General features: G+C 41.5%; 1 protein-coding gene across 3 annotated transcripts in view; it reads left to right on the top strand.

The window, feature by feature from the left end:
• The window catches only part of PPFIA4 (PTPRF interacting protein alpha 4), a 3,105,259-nt gene that overhangs the window by 128,908 nt on the left and 2,958,730 nt on the right, over window positions 1–17,621 (top strand). The gene's annotated exons all lie outside the window — the stretch shown is intronic.

Here is a 17,621-nt window from a genome sequence, read left to right as displayed (position 1 = left end):
CAAGTAAATTCCACCGGACCTTCACATACCATCAAAGAATGACTCATCCTGGCACACAGCCAACCAGTCAACATAAACACAGGGAAGAATGTCTTTCAACTCTAACCCAGCCCATCAAAGGGCATCTTGTGAACAACTTTGCAGGTCTCTTTCAACCCCCACTCATCCCGTAAAATGGCCTCCTCTGAATAACACAACAGTTGTCTTTCAACCCTCACGCTTGTTATCCAGTAGGTTTTTTCAAAGCATCATTCATCCCATAACAGTAGCTAATGCATTACACAACTGGTCTCTTTCACTTCACTCATTATACTGTAAGAGGGCATCTCATTATTATTGAAATGCTGCACACCTCAACTATTCCAACATTCACTTGCACTGTATAGTATAACTGCACAAGTGCAGCCATTATTAACGTACGTTTATGCCACGTATCGCACCGCCTGGTACAACTAAGCTTGTACCACATAGTTCAAATGCACCCTGCCATCCGGCCCAGGGATGACCCTAACCACACTAGTCACAGAACCACTACCTATTCAATTAAGAAAAAGAAAATTATGAGCACCAGCTCACAAGTCACCATGCAGTTGCACTGAAATGCAATGAAAATGTATACTTTGTGCACTCAAAATATTTTTTAATAAATAACAAATGAATTAACCATCACTTTTTCCCTTCTGTTAAGGGATGTGCAAATATTTTAATCAAGCATCAGATAAATTAAAATATATATATTTCCACTCTAACGTTAACATCGCAAACTTCGTTTTTTCACAAACACGTATATTAACCATATTTGCAGATGTCTTTCATACGGCACAGAGAATTTTCAACAGTAGCCGCTCCTGTGCAGTCAAGAGTTCTGCTATTTTGTTGCAAAAACAAGCTCACTTTATAGAAATGTCAGCTCTTTCAAAACGAAGAGTTATTCAGAAGCCCCAGTCTCACCCCTGCTTTAAATCATTGTTCACAGAGCCATGAAAAACAAAGAAAAAGAGGAATCCATAGTCCCAATCGACTCTCTGCAATATCTAATTAAACTATCATGTTTGACAGGCGCACACATTCCGATTGCCTTCGTATTTAAACGCATTTCCGTTTAGAAAACAGCAAGACCAGCTCCTTTCCAAGCGCAGCTTGTGAAGCAGAGGTTCCTCTTTCTTTATCCTTGCCTCAATGAACTAGACCAAGCCAATCACCGTGCCTTTTCTCTTGCTGTCAAAGGCACAAGCTTCAAACTACTGCACCTTAATTTAAGTGTAGTTCCAAGACTCACTTCAAGTAGCTTCCCTCTGAGACCTGCCCGGGCACCTGTCCCCAGACACAACATACACATGCTGAGAAGCATGCCTGCACTTGAAAAGGGAATAACAGTTGTTAAATGCGCTCACTCTGCCGTATATCACCTGAAAATAATGTGGATACCTAAGGTCAAACTGTTGATGCTAACACATTGACATGTCCCATACTTGTCACTGCAGCGGGCAGTCATAGGGCCACCATTTTACTAAAATCTTGGTCTTCACCAAAGTATTGTGTCAGATTTACAAGTTTGTTGACCACATGTACAATCAAAAGCTGTTTCTCCACAGCCCAGCTTCTATCTCATAGTTTACTCTGCAGCTTGACCACTCACCTGCCAGGGTAACTCGCTGAAATGCTGAGCAGCAGCGCCTTCCTACAGCTTTAGGGTTGCTTGAGAAAAGGGAGTCATGCCTTCTGTTCTCGCTGTAGGTGCTTTTCTATTTCTGCTTCTCTCTTTCCAGAGTACTGATCCTAAGGCTAGCATGGTAATGTATGCGCTTCACCCGGCCCCGTCTTTATGCCGAATAACTGAGGCAGCTCGGTCCCTCTTCTTTGACACTAGTGGAAGGGTTCAGCAGACAAGGGGCGCCTCTTTTCAGTCTCACTTTTAAACCTCCGCAGATGCCATCTGATGATGAAGACACGTGTAGGGTACCCAAATCTTTAATCTTCTTATTTTTACTTTTTTTAGATGCATGAATTCTTAAATCTCATCCCCAATGTTGCGAAGTCTCTTATGCTCAGTAATCAGCGTTGACTTCATGGTGCAGACAGGTAGTTTCTTTATTGACACAGCAGCCTAGATTTAGGAAATACGAGGTTCAGTCCAGGTTACAAGTATATAGGTACAGGATAACCCTTCAGGAGCATGGGCCGTCCCTGTTCAGCCACTAACCTCAACTGGTTTAACTGACAACCTTCCAAGTGGCAAAACAGCATTCCATGTATCATCGTACTCAAGCTGGAGCAGGGCCCATAGAGCACATGGAAAGCAAGAAACAAAAGTCTGCATTTAAGTGCAGTCATTGAAAAGAACCCTTTCTTATTGGAGGAACGAACCCCGGCCCTTCTTTTTGGAGGTAACGTTCTACCCTTTTTTGTATCAGGCACCAATGGTCGGGTCTTTCCTTTTCCTTTCTGGTACATTCTTTGTAAATATTATTTTATTTATTCATTCTTGGTATTTAGTAATATGGCGTCCAATGCAGTCTGAATGCTTTTAATACATATGAAAACAATTATAATTGACATGTTTTAAATCAACATTAAAGTGTTTATTAAACATATGTAAACAGTAACAAACGCTAGCTGAGTCAGATTTATGTAAAACTTGAAGGGCAGTTACAATTGTTCTACTTACTCGTAGTGAAAGCATTGTTAACACATCTGTGAAAATTGTACTCAAGTTCTATTTCACTGATCAGTTTCATACCAATCACCTGTTTCTGTTCAATTTACTTCCCGAGCATCCTTTTTCCATGTTTAGGTCTGGTTTAGCTACGCAGCTGTATGAAAATCATACTGTCAATAACTTTTTAAAATGTACACAAATTAGGCATGGCTCTACCCAGAGGAGTATGACTTCTTCACCTCATACTATTAGCTATTTGGTGTAACCTTTCACCTTCAAGGGCATGCTTTCATTTAACTATGAGAGGGAGTATTTTATGTCAAATGGACTCCCAATCATCACATTGTTGGTCACATTCAGTCATTTATCTCCTACATGCATTATATCCCGAAAGTAATCTGTATTGCAACTTTTTTCTTCAGAATGGGCAACCGCATTTGTGAATGCATGTGTTTGCATGTATTACCAAATACAATACTTGCATTTTTATCTACCATCCTAAAAATGATCATAAATCTCTTCACGTCAGGAGATACAGTGACACGGAAGTCAAAGAACACCTTGCCTAAATCCTTGTTTCACAACTCAGATTGTAATCATTCCGTCCTGGTGATTATGGAAGGATTATTGTCATAATAACTAACATATTGAACTGTGATTTTGAACCATTGCTTACTTGACACATTTGGATGAAATGACTGAAAAATGTCAGACGGTAGCTTTAATGTATCTGTGTTTCCAGTGAAAGAACCCCCCCCCTCAAATAATGGCTTCATTATCATAGCTTAGTTTACACTTATTGTTAGTGACCCTTGAAGTGAGGTACTCTGGAAGAAGCAAGCACTTCATGTCTCTTATATTAAAAAAAAGTTTGTCAGCCCTAGTGCCAGCTGAGTGCTGCTGGTGAAAAAGATTGTCTGACTGTCTAGTTTTGTTTTGGTAACTTCCCTCCCCTTTTTCCAGAAATTCAAGAGACTGTAGGGCACAATACTGCATTCCATAGAGTAATACCAGAAGTAAGTTCCTTTTGTGGATGACCTCAAAGCAATGCACCTAACCCACATAAAACATTTGTAATAAAAAAGGAAACGTTTTAGTTCAAACCAATAACTAAGTAGTTTTATTTTTTGTTCAATTACTGTGAGGGTTCCATAATGAATTTAAATTGATCATAACCCCACAACTACAAGTACACTGTTACTGTCTCAAATGATTGTCCACCAATTTTCCAGGTAAGATTCAACTTCTTTGTTGTATTTGAAACCACCATGATTTTTGTGTTACTAATACTTGCATTTAAACCCTGGGTTTCTAAAAGTTCCTGACAGCCAGCCTGGCACAGTGGATATGTTCTTGGCCCAAGCAATTGATTTGCTAGATCCTTTATAAACTAATGGGGCAGACAGAGGTCTAAAACACAACCTTGATTTCAACCATTTAGGCCCTCATTATTAGTGGCCTGGTTAATTCCGGTTTCTGTACAAATATACGTTCCTTAGGGATCGGAATTATAGCAATTATTGCATCCACTGCATTTTTCCCAAGTTAATGTCTGTGGGTCAATGTTGGACCTGCCCTCTTTGCAGGGTGGCCCCAAAATGTGTTGCCTTCATCCCTCCAGCTGTCTGATTTTGTTTTCGTGGAAGCCTTAGGACTTATGTACTTTACCACTGCTAACCAGGGCTAAAGTGCTTGTGCTCTAAACCTGAATATTTCTTTTTAATGTATATAGGTAATTCCTAAGGATTTTCCTAAAAAACCCATAGGGCAGGGTCAATTGTATTACATAAGTAGGACATGCGTTTGTAAGTTTTACATGTCCTGCTTGTGAAAAACTCCTAAATTCATTTTCAGTACTCTTAGACCTATCTCTCCCATTGGATAACTTTGGGTTAACTTATTGAAGTGGTTCTTAACGTTTGGTCCGAGGACCCCTGGTGGTCAGCAACCCCTTCTCATGGAGCTTGTGAGGCTGACAATTTTTAAAAATATATATTACCACATTATTAACACATATTAATAAAAAAGCAACATTTACAACTGAACATTTTAAAATGCTCTGTAAATGTGAAGGGATCTGAAATTGGAAGCTAAAATTTGAGTTAGTATCCCCAGACTGATTCATGGGGGCAGTGCACATACATAAAACATAAAATAGTATTGATGATGGATGTACTCAATTGAATTTAGAAAAGCTTCAAACTTCCCATTAAAGTTTTGTTTTTGTTGTTTATATTTGTTTGTGAATTAAGTAAAGTACTACACAAATTGTGTATTTGTTTGATAAATGCTTGACTCTGTATTTGTATGTATTGTTTTTTTAGTTCAAATTGTCAAAATTATTACGGTCAGGTTATCTGGCTACCAGTAATGACTCATTGGGGTCCCCGGATTCAAACAATGATTTTAATGGGGGTACACAGATTCCAGGATTGATTAAGTGCTGGGTCCACAGAAGTCAAACATTTGAGAACCATAGCCTTAATGTATTTGTGAAATGCTAACCTTTGATTGTGAGCAAGTAGTATTATCATGTTTAGACTCAAATTAATTGTAATCTAAAATACTGTTTAGTGGTAAAGTTGGATTTTAAGTCGCAATTCAGAAGTGCCACTTTTAGAAAGTTGCCATTCTCTTGCCTTAACCATTTTGTGACTGCTGCCAGTGTCCTGGACACGACTGAAAATAGTTAAGCTGTTAGGCTTTGTGTACTACTCGAAGTCAGTGAGACAAAGGAGGACTGGATGATGGCAGGATAGGCCATCCTGTCAGGATGGTTGGGGGTGGAACTGTTCCCTTCCCGCTTACATTTCAAAGGGTTTACATCTCAAAGGGTTTACATCCAGCATATACAAAGGAACCTAACACTAGTCTTTTATCATCCTAGACGTCTTGCAAACTTGACAGGGGACAAGAAGACCTTTTTAGAATCAGATGTGGGGGTTCCCATGCTGACCCCCCCCTTCAAAGGGTGGTGCCTGGTATAAATATTCAGTCCTCTGAGTAACTCTCCAGTTCACTCCTGGGTCTGTGGAGGACTTCAGAAGGACTGCCCAGACCCCTGGACAACTTCCCTGCTGCTTGAGATCTGCCCTGCTCCCCAGAGGACTGCCCTGCTGCTGGAGGTCTGCTTTCTGCTTGAATCCAGGACTACTAAAGTGAATTGTAGGGGCTAGTTGGATGGCCTTCTATGTGAGATGCATAGACATAACAAACTCCAGATACCTTGAGCCCTGCACCTGGCCTCTGCTTGAATGAACCTAGCCCCCAAGTTGTACCCTCAGGTTCTGGACCCTTGGAAGTGGTATTAGAGGTACTTCTCCTGCCTAACTCTAAAGGTTGTGATCAAATGTTTGCCAAAAGGTGCCAGAAGAATTAAAAGGAGACTGGGACCTACCTGCCGGCTGATCTGTCAAAAGTGCATCGCGGGTAGGCCTGACTTTGTAGCAGCTCTGACTTTGTTTTCTGCAGCAGCAAATTCTATTCAGCAGGACCTCCCAACAACAGTGTCTGGCTTTGTGGCGCCTTCTTAAGGTATGGCTTGCAGCTTCATCATGCTGTAGTTTTTTGAATTCCAAAAAAGTTGTCTAAGTCTGAAGGGAAACATTTTCACAGGGCTCGACAGCAACAGGCTCCCCATTTATGAACCTCTCAGCCTGGCTCTTTTCCCACATCATCAACAGCTTCACCAAGACCTTCTCCTTCACTCCATGGCAACAAGAAGTGCTCCTCAGGCACAGTCTGCTGCCTTGGCTGGATGAACTCCATATCTTCTCCAGGACTTTTCTTCAAACTTTGTTCCAAGCCCGAAGGGAATTAAAAACCTGGCATAATTCACCTCATGTATCCAACTCATGATTACATCACTGTCGACCTTAACTTTTGACTTTGCACCAATCTTGTGCAACCAGATACCTGCAGTTGGCACTTGGTACTTTTAGGCGTTATATCCACATAAAACATTTAAATGGAATATCTCTGGTTCTACTGACTGAATTTCCCTCAGTAAAATGTTCTCTATGTTTCTAAATTTTCTTGTGTTGTCTTTTCACTTTCTTACTGTTTCTATGCTGTATAAATATTTTAAACATTGCCTTTAACTTAAGCCTGACGGCTTTTGTGCCAAACTGCCAGAGGGTTAAGCACAGGTTAATTTAGTGACTTTTGAGGTTAACACTGACAAAGACTGTGGTATTTGTTTGAGCAGGGCTTCATCCCTCTCAACCGATAACACAATCTCTTATTGTTCTAGTTTTGAAATTTAGAGGGATATAACTGGCCATTTAGCTTAGAAGTGCACATTTTATATGCCATTCCCCATTTTCAATGGGGAAATTCAATGTTTGAGGTAAATATCACATGGGTGTAGTCCAAACCCAGGGGTGTCAAATTTCACCTAGTGCGATGATTACCTCTACACCAACTGGGGCACTTGTAATGAGACCCACAGCATTTTAATTTTCTATGAATAATTATTCGTAGCCTTCAACATAAATCGTATTCACGTAATTGAATGTAGCTTGATTAATTGCGCTAACAATGTAGGTAAAAGGTCAGTTTCTCCAATTTCTAGCATAGGAGAATGTGTTTTATTAGAACAAAGGCAGTGTAAAATCAGTAACACAAATATATCATTCTTGGCCATTAGCTAGAATATAGTTTGCATATTAGGTTCGGAACATTTTACAGAACGAAAGCTGGACTGCACCACAGGAATTATTTAATTTTCTAACAAACGTTCCAGAAAGTCCTTCCTGGGTCAGTCGAAGGGGCTGTCAGGTGATAATCTTTAAGAGACCAGGTGATACCCTTTTTGAAGATGGGTGCTATAAGAACACTTGCCAAGATACAATAATAATTTTTACTCCTAGTCACTGCTGAAATAGGACCCAGTATTCAGTTAAAATAAATCCACTAGAGCACAATTTGCCCCTTGAGACCTGGAGGAAATGATTTAAGTTACTTAATTTTCAATTTACCTGTTGGGTGGCACCAACAGAGCCCAGTTTGATCGGCCTTCTTTTTAAATCAGGTTCCTTCTCATTTCCTGCATGGTGAGAGGAGTACAGTTGTTTAATATTTGACCCTCCATGTAGTTCTCTAACACTGCCAGATGATTCAGACATACTCTTCCAGAATATTTGGAAACAGTCTTGAATCTTGAATGCTCATGTGCAATTGTTGCCAGGCTATATCTATTTTATCTTGTCTTAATAATACTTTATTATGTTTCGGTAGGTTCCTGGAATTTGTTTTTTCCATTCATGTCAAAGTGTTCTTGCAGCAAGGACACCTAGGGAAATTATTTCTTTTTTTTTCTCTTAACTTCTGCATTCTCTACTTGAGCTTTACCGGACTGCAAATATTTGTCTAAATTTGGGTAGTTCTGTTACCTGAGTATGTAGATGCAACATAAAATGCACATAGTCAGCATTGGATGTATATGGTAGTATAATACACTTCTCTAAATGGGATGCAATCTGTTATAGTGTTTAGAAAATAGAGCACCGTCTATAATAATTGTACATTTTCATCACTTGTTTCATATGAAATGAGTTTGAAAGACTAAACGTATTTATAATTTTCGTAGCTCAAATAAATCTAACCAGCAATGGAGGGAACTTAGCCTCCATGTCAAAAATAGCTTTTATTTATTTTTGTTTTAATATTTTTTAAATATAAACCTTTAGAAGCAGCATAGGCGGGAAACGCTTGTGAACTGTGTTTCATATTTTTGCTCAGTTATAAATGACGCTTATATCGAATCTTGATCTGTTATGAATTTTTGTATACTTTGTTAAAATATTATTTATTTGTATTTAATTGCACTGCAATCATATAGCACATGTAGATGATTTTGTGTACTAAAATTATTTAAACTTTTAAAATACATCGTGAACGTTTCTTCAGTGTCGTTGTTTTGTCATTTAATTTACAAGAGCCATATAAAGAGACAGTAGTGTAGGAATAGGCATGAGGTAGAATGAAGACTAGGTCACCTTGGCACTCTGCTACACTTTATTCAGTAGCACTCAGGGGAGGGCTCCTAAGAAAATCTCGAGGCCTATGCACTTAATTTTTTAACCTACAAGATTAAGCAATGTTTCTGTCTCAGCCTCAGCAGTGGTACCCAGTTATGCATGTTCTTTCATCAATTTAGTGATGAATGAATGCATTTATTCAAAAGGCAGACCTCCTCTTTGTACACTGCCACTGCCAGACTGCTTTCTCTCAGTTGTTAGTAGCAAATGGATTCTGCCCATTTAGATCACTGATTTTTTGTGTGCAAATAAAAGGAAAAGTGCAAGGGACACCACGTAATGGCCTGCAAGAGCTTATTTGAATGTTCTTTCTGCGTGTGGTGCCCCATAAGAAATGTGGTTATTACTTGTGAATAAGACTATGGCAGACTTATTACTTGTAAAGGACTCAGATCCTTCACAATTAATCATCACATTTCTTATGTGGACCAGAATTAGTCAGCTCTTTCTTTACACACTTTTACCTAACTCAGCCATGTACACTCTAGTGACAGAGATGAAAATACCATCTCATAGAAAAAGACGTATTGGTACATTTTCCACCAGGACTGGGGAATGCTCATCTAGAATAAATAGCAAAGAAGTTGGACCTTGTTAAACACTATGACTGAAGTATTTGCACTAGTACACAACCGAATTAAGTAAACTGACTGTGTTATAATCTTTCATCAAACTCTTCCAAGAGGAAATATTTCTTAAAACTTACATCCAGCTAACTACAGGTCATTTCAAGCACTGTTCCCAGTCTTGATCCCAGAATGCATTTGGTGATCGTACCACTTTAGGACCGGAAACAGGAGGACTGATTAGGAGTTTGGCAGTCGTACTGACAGAACTCCAATACGGCAGTGGGGAAGTTGCCACCAAGCTGGCGGCTTCCCCACCGCCATATTAGGATGTTTCCACTGGCCCAGCTGGTGAAAACAGTATGGCGGCATTGGCCTCCACGCTCAGGGAGAGCTGAGGCCAATGCCGCCACACAGGCAGTGCCCCAACACCCTCGGAATGCGTACTGTCTGTCATGGCAGACAGTACACATTCCGAGGGTGCTGACAGGGGCGGCACTACACTGCCCATGACATGGTGAAATGCCCCCCTCTCTGCCTTTCTACCAGCCTTTTCATGGCAACGACCTGCCATGAAAGGGCTGGCAGAAAGGCAAGCCTTGATCAGCATGTGTTTGCCAACAGTGGCACAGCCGTGCTTGACCACGACTTGCACCACCGCCAACCTGTTGGGATCCATGAACCCGGAGATGGCAGCGGTCTCCTGGCCATCAGACCACCAGGATCCTAATCTTGTGGTCGGAGTACCAAGGATGCAGCGGCCAGACTGCCACAGCGGGCACAGCAGTCCTATGGCCTGCCATACTCTTAATCAGGCCCAGTGCCTTTAATGACCTTGAAGGAGATGTTGAACTATTGCAGTCAGAAAGGGCCACTTCACATCAACAGCTCACTGGTCATTTACACTGCATATGCACCTTCACCTGGAAAAACTAGACCCAGAATTCAGAGATGTAGGATGAAATTTAGGAGACTAGCTCACCTATCTGTAAGAGGTTTATCGTTATTTAAGGGTTCTCTGCTTTGAAATCATGCCAGTGAAGCTCTATTTTCTGCTAAACTTCCTAGATAATGTACTCTAACAGTATAAAATAAAACCTCTTTATTGTCGTTTGTAAGCACAGACAGGCAACTGGCCCCAATTTGAAATTACAAATGACACATAACAAAATAACCCATTAGCTAGGCACCAACGAAGAAATCTAGCCTCAAATTGTAAATTTGCCCTCCCCCCACCACTATGTTCTAATCCCTTGTTTTCCATTTCAAATCACTTTCTCAGGTGTGTTTTCAATTTTCTTAGTTGAGGTCTGGAGGAGTCCAGAGCCAGTGACACAAGACTTCAGCCAACTTAATTCAGATTCCAAGAGCGTGGCCCCAGCGTGAACACAAAGAAGACTGTCTAGCAGGCCCAATGCCACTGGGCATGGCTTATAGATGGAAGTGCCTCATTTGTCACCCTTTTCTGTTACAGCAGTATGTGGGATTCCCTGTAGAAAAATACCTATTTGCAGACTTTAAGGCAGGGTGATAATTAGGGATGGGCATACTTCGCAAATTTTCAGGTAGCGCAACCATGCAGAATTACCCAAAAAATCCACAAATTACTCAGAATTAGGTGAGACGACTAATACTGCATTTGACACTATTTTCTCAGCACAAAAATGCCTCATCATGTCAAAAAACGTACGTGTGGCTGCATTGTGTGATAACAAATAGAGCTAAATGCATGGAGCATGAATAGTAAGCGGGAGCAAATGTTTTCACTCACTTAATGTGCTCTCACAGAAGGATTTTTCACCCCTAAATTACTTTTAATTATACAAGAGCACATAATCACATTATCAGTAATTCTGTGTCACAGAGTAACAGTCAGTTAGAGAAATTACTCTGATTATTCCAGTGAAATGAAAATTCCTCTAAGGCCAATTGATAATTAAATGTTTAAATCCTATTTGAATAAACATATTTTTCACAAGAAATACGTCAGGCCTAGTGCCTTTGTCATAACTTTTCATAATAATCAGATTAGCCATAGAATCTGGCAACTTTTCCCAATGAACCAATCAGGACTTTCGGCTTTACTGTTGGCTTGTCACCCAAAAAGCCAAAGAAAACACTTGAGTGGTACAGCACATCTTTGGCCCAATCAGAGGCATTTAGAGAGGATGATCAACATGAGGGTGGAGCTTAAGCTCTTCTCTCCATACTATTTTTTAGTTTTCGATGGCCTCCACACGTTAGTTGTCTGCTCGCTGTAATGTTTTGCATCAGTACTCTACATCAGGACAAACCTGCAGGGTATGAAAAGTAGAGGGAGTGGTAATAGGCACTGTACGTACGTCCCTTTAAGCACTCTGGTCACACTGGCATATTAGGCCTGCTAGATCAGTAGTGTGGCAATAATCAAGGTGCAGCATAAACATGAGGAGATTTAGCCAGGTCAGGAAGAGGAGAACTATATACAACACCTAAAGAAGGAATAAGGAGCTGTGTGGTGACTTTTCAATAGAAGGCCACTAGATGGCAGTAGCATCACAGGAGTTCCTTTTCAGTGGGAAGCAGGGAACAGGGGCCAAGGGGAATCGTCTGCTCTTAAGGGCCAAAGTGAATCATCTGCTCTTAAGTACCAAATTCAAGATGGTGGTTGCTGCAGCTCTTGGCAGGGGTGGCTCCTCCATTAGGGCGGAGGAGCGTCTTCCCCCACCAGCAGCAGAAGCTGCCACGCTTTCACCACGAAGGAATAATGAACCAAGTTTATTATTCCTTCCTGGTGAAATGGGAGGGGCATAGGGGATGAGAGCCTTGGAGGGGAGTGCACAGAGCACTCTCCTCAGAGGGCATGTGCGTTTGGCCGGCCAAACACACATGCGCTGTAGGCTCTCTCCAGCCGAGAGAGCCTGCACAGGCTCCCAGTCTGCCTGGGAGCACCCAGCCACAACGCTCTCAGCCAATCCTGAAGCTGCTCAGAGCAGCGTCAGGATTGGTGCAGGGCAGGCTGGAAGACTGTGCCTGCAGTGCCAGAGAGACGGAGGAGAGGAGCGACGAAGCACAGTTAGTTTTTTTTTATTTTATTATTCTTTTAAACCCACTCCCGTGCACTGCCATCCCACCCCGCGCACCCCCCCCACCACTCTTCTCATTAACGGTGTGAGCCATGACTGGCTCTTGGCCGTTTAGTGTACCTGTCACCATTGTGGTGAGATGTGCTTCTGTTGCAGGACCATCTGTTCCTCAAAGTGGAGGTATCCCATAGAGGTCTCACTTTCACAGACAGAGGGGCTGCTTGGTGCAGTGTAAGCAGTCTGGGAAGCAGTTTGCAACCAGGGTTCCAATGACAGCACCACAACTTCCCCGGAGGATGGCTGGTCAGTATTCGCTCAGCAAGGAGGCCACAAACCATATCAATTATGGCCCATGGCACATTTGCAGATAATTTCAGAATCCGGGGGTCTCCATATTATTGGTGGATGATCGGGCCAATGATGACTCCAGGTTGGAACAGTTAGAGTAAAATCAATGTTTTCACCCACTCTCATCTTCTCTTAATCCAGGGTCACACACCCGCAGGGACTGTACTGCTGTGGCCAAAAGAAAGGATCCAGCCATTTAAGGGCTCTGTGTCAGATGATTCTTATGCCGTGCTAGGATGCTACCATTAGCTTCACAGTGTAGCTCCGCCCATCAGTACTACTTTTTAAAGCTCTTTTTCAAGTGGTCACGTTAAACCTAAAAAAGGGAAAGAAAAACAGATATAATTATCACTTTTTCTTGGCAAACCATGATCTGGAGCTTGATTTTGAGTTTGGCATTTAGAGTAGTATCTGATGGGATAACGAAGGACATTACCTATGCTATCCCATAGGTAGTTTGCCTGCCAAATTTAGAAATGACCTCCAACTCTGTAGTCATCTCTGTACACTGAAAGGAACTTGATGATAAAACACCAAACCTTTGACTTTCTTTTGTTTTCCAGAACAAAAAACAAAAGTGAAAAAAAGACCCCCCACACCCTAAGATGTTCTCCCATGATGTGGGTGCAAGTCATTATTGTTTTTTATCCTAGAGGCGATGGACAGGAAGAAAAGATTTTCACTTTCCACCCGAAATAAAGCAGCCAAACTTTACAGTCTTGCTTTCCCTCTCAGACAAGAAAGCAGTGATTTTATCTCCTCCTTGTTCCCACGCCGCACCTTCAGTCTGGATGTGTGTGGCAAATATAGTAAGCTTCTTAAAGCATTAAAGTTCATTGTGATGTGTTTTCAAAGTAAAGAGGTAGGGAGGTTAGAAGCTATTCATATCAAGGCAGTTTATCCCTGCTGGGGTTTCAATTCTATTTCCAAAGAGAAGCGCTGGGAAGGCAGGAAAATAAATGCTAGCAAATACATTTATAAAGGCAGGGGGTGAAATTAAGAACATTTTAAATTTAAACTCACAGGAAGTAAGATCAAAGTGAGGGCACTTCCATGTTAAGTCGGTGCAGGGAAAGATGTAAGGCAAAATTAAATGTTCTCAAGATGTATCAGTGAGGAAATCGCAGATCAGTTAGAAACGTTGTGCGACGTTGTATGTGTAAATGCCGCCATTTTCAATTTTGTGTGTGTTTGTAGTGAGAACTAAAAGAGAGATTCCATCACAATAAACGTTACAGTGGTTACCTCCAAGTTAATAAAAACTTTAAAAACGATATTATAACACAGTGGCACAATCTGAAAATGCATATTAGAGTAGGACGTCCATTCTGTAACTTGGGCCTCACTCGAAACCGAGCCCTCAACCTGTAGAACATGGCGCCGCTCGAAGAACGCCTAACACGGAGCTGGCAGCAGCAAAAGTACCATTGATTCTTCTGCAGCGGGGTAATCAATGGCCTAAGTCTTGCCTCCTCATTCACACCACGCACTGCCTCGTCCCAGGCGTCAAAGGATTTACTTTGAGGTAAACAAAGAAGGTTTGTTGCATACTCCATCATGTCTGAGCATGAGGAGGGAAGCGATGCCCTTCTGACCTCCACCTTCTCTGTACATGTCTGAGCAGTACTCGAAGGCTCTTTGGCTTGTTAATACTAAGCACTAGATTTGACTGGATTGACAGCCTTCATTAGTACTAACATATTTTTCTAAAAAGTTAATTTTTTTTATTGGCACTTATTTGACAATGATTAATGTAACAAGGATATCGAAGTTCAGCACTTTCTTTTGTTGATGATCTATCCTCCTTTATTTCCAGACCTGTTTCAATATGTTAGGGCCTTACATAGGCTGTTCACAAGCGGCAAGTTTTCTTATGTTTGCAAACTCTTTAGACCCAAAGACAGTTATGACTGACAATTACCAACATCCTCCCTTAGGCCCCGCCTCAAGGTAGGGGACACAGGTATGCGTCAGAGCTCGTCTGTCCTGCTTCACCTTCACCCAGGCCGCCCTTGGAAAAATCCATAATTTTTTTCTTATATACTTAAAATTGCCTCAACAGCATACCGGGGAGCCTTGGAAGCAACGTTTTCCCTCTCCACTCATGGGCCATTGCACAGTGAGGAGACACTCTCTTCCTTTTCTGACCCCATTTTTCTTTGCTTTCCCCTACATGTTGCCACTGCCATTCAGTGCCCTGTCATCACCCTAACTTTAATGTGCGTATACTTGTTTTGTTCTGTTACATTGTGTTGGAAAGCATAATTATAGTGTGGAGGGTAGCAGAGGAATAGGCGCTAGATTGTAGCATTAGAGGGCGAGAAGCTACAGAATGGGAGGGTTGACTGGCATGTTTAAGTTCTTGATTAGCTACAAAAAGGAGAGTGCGATTGCTTTGAGTTGAGGGGCAGATTAATTACAAATAGGGTTTTGATACCAGTGCGTGAGGGGCGGATACATTAAAATGCATTCATATCGGAATCAAATGTTTCACTGCAGGGGAAAACAAGGGAGTTTTTCATGGATTTGCTCTCAATATATTTCAGGGAAGGGAGAGGAAGAAAATAGTCATCCAATGTGGTAATGGGACACCTAATAATGAACTAATGAACGATACATAGAGGAGGTTATCAAAGGCATGTGATGCAAAAATGGGACGCGCAACATCTACTTGACACGTGGGGTCAGCCGTGAAGACAGAACTGTCAGGGAAGGGACAAGTAAGACAGAAAATGAGTGATATCGGGGGGCTTCAGGAGTTAAAAGAGGAAACGTGGGAGATCATGAAGGTGTGGATGGAATGGGAATCGTAAACTAAAGAGAATAGGCTGCAATAGGATTAAAAACCTCTCTGGGTGTGAGGCTGGACAGGGAGGCATTGACAGGAAACTTTGAAGTATATGGTCAGCTGAGTTGCCATTTTAAAGTACTTACTAAGGACTTTTGAGTTGCTCTTGAAAGCAGCAAGTTTGAAGTAACTTTTCACTACTGAGTCATTTTAATTATTTAGTTATAATTACTTATTTATTATGAATTCATTATTCCATTGTCAGAGGTATATGTGAGCTCCCACAGCAGGGTGAGCCTAATTTTTCATTTATTGTGATTCTTTGTTGCCATCTAGAACATAAATTCGGCGGTATTCTGTTTACACTGAAATTACAGCATTTCCGTCTCGGGGCCTTCTATCAACAATAATCGGTTAAAATGGAAAACCAGATATCTAATCTAGTTCCAGTTTACCATTAAACAACTAGTCCAACCATATGCAAACCCTGTCCTAAAATAGCAGTCCTTTTTCTTCCCAGAGGTTTCCTCTGGTTACAAAACTAAAATCATTGCTAACATATAATAAAGCTAAGCATACGCGTGGTTTCTTTCATTTATATTACTTGCAATATTTTTCATATTAAATACTTGATCATTGTACTCTGGTCGTAAGCCAAGCCAGTTAGCAAATAACTGATTTTTCTTATTCAAATAACAGGTTGGCAAATGTTTTATTGATTGATCTAAAGATGAAGAAACCGTTTGGGTTTGTTTTTTAAGCCTTTTCAGTGCTTGATTTTTTATTTATTTAGAAGAGTAGACAATATATGCATTTTTAAAAAGTTAAAGCTGGAAAAATAAAAACAAATAATAAAATCGTATAGTGGCAATTTTACATTTTATTAATACTTTTGTGTGGTATCTTCTTTGGTCCAGGAGATGTTCCTACTAAGAGTGATGAAGTCATCCATGCATCAAAGTTTGATAATTGCAGTCCCAGAAAGGCAAATTATTTGTCACTGCATAAGTTGGATGTCCCAGTTCCACATCTAACACCTGTTAGGTACAGATACTATTTATCAAGTTATTAATACCAGTGGAGATGCAAAGCCCAAGTTGATTCGGATGCTACTTAGAGAGAATTACTAATGGGTTCTCAATGTAGACGTAACACAAATGCAGTACTTTGATTGAGAAAGTACTTGTTGGAAAAATGAATTGATTATCAGTAACCCTAAGCGGAATCCACCACTGTTGTTCAAGTGGACATCAACAAAGGACTTTTCTCTTGGAGCATCTTAAACACTTGTTCCAAAAAAAGAAAAGATCTCAGAAGTGTAGCAATTATTTTAATAATGGGCAATCCGTGTTGATTATTTGAACTTTTGATAGGAGTGTGCAGGGAGCTCTGCTCCACTTGGAACTCCACGCTTCACTTGGAGCACTGAGTAAGTCCAAAAACTCCACTAGCCCTGCCAGCGGAGCAGAGCTCACCTGTTGCGCGCTGCAGACAGTCTACACTTGCGCTGTGCAGGCCATAACTTGGCTGCAGCACTCACTGGAGCACAGAGGGAGGCAGCTGCAACAGGGAGAGACTCGTCACTGTCGGACTATGAGGAGTGGAGGTACCCCGGGAAGACCCAAGTAAGTCCTCATCTCTTTTTATTGTTGTTTGTGTACACTGGTCCACAAAAAAGGACTAAAATGGCAGCTTTTGCTGCCTACGGCCCTGGCCTAAATTCAGGCCAGGGCCGTAGACAGTGAAAACTACCAGGCCTCTTGTGCATAGGCCCGTCCTGAGTGCACTGCACACGGGGCAGGCCGGTGCACAAGATGCCTGATACAGCAGCCTACGGCCATAGGCAGCAAAAGAGAACTGCCATTTCAGGCCTCTTGTACACCGGTCTGTGCCATGGTCACTGCACACAGGATGGGCCGATGCACAAGAGGCCTGAAATGGTAGCTTTCACTGCCAAGGCCTTCTCTTGAATGCGCCCAATCTTGGAAGCGCTAAGCAGGGTCCGGCCTGGCTGACCAGGCCATACACTGCTTGGTGCTTCTGAGATCGGGCGCATTCAGGACTTCGTGGTTCATGGAACTCCACCTCCGTGTAATTCCACAGAGTTTTTTTTTTATGTTTGCAAACTCCGCCCAGGCCTACTATAGAGGGACT

This window comes from Pleurodeles waltl, chromosome 6, assembly GCF_031143425.1.
Source record: "Pleurodeles waltl isolate 20211129_DDA chromosome 6, aPleWal1.hap1.20221129, whole genome shotgun sequence".
Classification (NCBI taxonomy): domain Eukaryota; kingdom Metazoa; phylum Chordata; class Amphibia; order Caudata; family Salamandridae; genus Pleurodeles; species Pleurodeles waltl.
Note: the sequence above shows the minus strand (reverse complement) of the source record. Positions and strands in the feature narration are given on the sequence as shown.